This window comes from Cupressus sempervirens, chromosome 10, assembly GCF_028749045.1.
Source record: "Cupressus sempervirens isolate cs-2001-9-10 chromosome 10, ASM2874904v1, whole genome shotgun sequence".
Lineage (NCBI taxonomy): Eukaryota > Viridiplantae > Streptophyta > Pinopsida > Cupressales > Cupressaceae > Cupressus > Cupressus sempervirens.
This window is the reverse complement of record NC_143127.1, coordinates 804,504,668-804,506,875: the sequence shown is the minus strand read 5'-3', so window position 1 is coordinate 804,506,875 and position 2,208 is coordinate 804,504,668.

Sequence of the window (2,208 nt, the reverse complement as noted above, 5' to 3'; positions counted from 1 at the left end):
GATAGGGTACCCTCACCATTCTCCCTTAATTGTAGACTCCATAGGAAAGGTATTTGCAATAGGGTTCCCTAGCAGTTCTCCCTTAATTGGATAATAATAGGGTACCTTCATAGCTATTCTCCCTTAACTGTTTCTACAATAGGGTGCCTTCACAATTTTCCCTTATTAAATTTATTTTAATTTATTTATTTCTTAAATAAAATATAATAAAAATTAGGATACATTAATTAAATTTTATTACATTACCAAAAAATGATTTGAACTACTCTTGTAACTCAGGATGAACTTCCTTAAAACTCCATCAATTTCTTCTTTGTTTTTTGATTTGATGTTATTGAGACTCCCTTGATCATATCTTATTCTCTTTGATGGTGCTCCTTCATCTTCTTTTTCAAGAACTTCTTCTATTGCATGAGCTTGACTTTTTTTTATGCACTTATGTCCTGGTTCCCAAGATTCTTTACATCGAAAACATAACTTCCTCTTTCTCAACTCTTCTTGTTTCTTTTGAGCTTTCTCATCTTGGCATGTGTGTCCACATTCAAAATTCTCATTACAATAAAAACATTTTCCTTTTGTAAATTCCTTTGTATGTCATTCATCTCTATCATGGAATTGTTTTGCACAGTTGCTTGTTGTTCTATTATTTGATGAAAGCTCTAAATTTAGTGCTTCTTTGAAGGCATCAAGATTTTTTGGTTTGAGGCAAACCCTTTAAGGGGTTCTTTCAACCCATCTAAAAATATTTAAGTGAGTCTATCTTAATCCATTCCTGTCACTCATACTGATATTATATCAAATTCATTAATGTAACTCTCGACTATCGCATATTGTTTGATATGTGTTAGTCTTTTGAAATCTTCTTGGGGATATTTTTTATTAAGAAAAATAGGTTTTACAGAGATCCTAAAACCCAATAGTTCTTACATAAAAAAGGATAGCAAGTTAACAAAAAAAATCCTAGCAATAGATCAACAACTAACAGAAAGGCTAGAACAAAGGATAAGCAAAAAGCAAAAAATAAAAAATCCTGTAGAGACAACAAGAGCCAAAGGTGGCACTTATATATTCTTCACTTGCTCCCCCACCCTCCTCTCAAGTTCCTAGATGGTCTTTGTTGCATCGTTAACTCTCTAAAACTCCTCTGCCAAGAGTTCTTGGTCCTTCTCACAACTCTAGTCTGTGTGGCTTTAAGTTATGTCTATTATGGTGCCCTCTTCCATCCTATCTTTGTCATTTTCATTTCAATCCTTCTCTACAATAATCCCCCTAGCTTTTAGCTTGCCACTAAGACTGACAGTGTTGTCATTGGGATTTTTAAGAATACTAAGCATTTGGTTGGCCATGCTGTAGTTGAAGTTTTCCATTTTTTTTTATCTTGACTTCAACCATCTTAATTTGATCCCCTAGGTTAGTCTAGTTCCTTTGCTCATTCTTCTTCACCTAGCTTTCCATATACCCTAGCCTTTCTTTTACTTCCTCCAACTCATGGAAGAGTCATTTTATAAATCAAAAGTTTTCTATCATGTTGTTTTTGGCATTGTTGAGCAAGTTCATACCCACCTCCCTTGCATTGTCAGTAATGGCCACCAACATTGGTTCAATGAGTTCTTCTAATTAAATTTTCCCCTCCTTTTCTTCAAGGATTTGGGGATTCATAACTTCTCTTATAATCCCCATTTTAGAAGTTTTGGCATTTAAGTTCCTGCAAGCCATACACCTATCTTTAATTTCAACACACCACTTGTGTTTCCCTCCTCCATTTTCCCATTTTCTTCCTCCTATGGAGGCTTGGAAGGGGGAGGAAGAACAGACAGGTCTAGCCCCATATCATTTTCCCCCTCTAGAGGCATATCCTCCTCCCTAATATTCCTCTACTTCTTTATAGGGTTACCAACTGACTCCTCTCTAGTCTCAACATCTACACCCTCGGTCTCCTCATTTGTGTCCATTTCTTCTCCTTCCTCATTATACTCATCTTCCACCTAACTAGTCATTTTAGGCATATGGCCCCTAGGGCTTTTCTTGTAAGGATATTTACTAGGAGTAGAAGCTCCCTTGTCTCTCCCCTTGCTCTTCTTCCTTGAGGATTGATAGTCGTCCTCCTCCTTCAAACTTAAACTTAGGTTTCCCTCTGTGTCTGAGGAGAAATTGGAATTCCCGAACTCCTCAAAAGAAGTCGTAGCATGATGCAGGAGCTTACTCCTA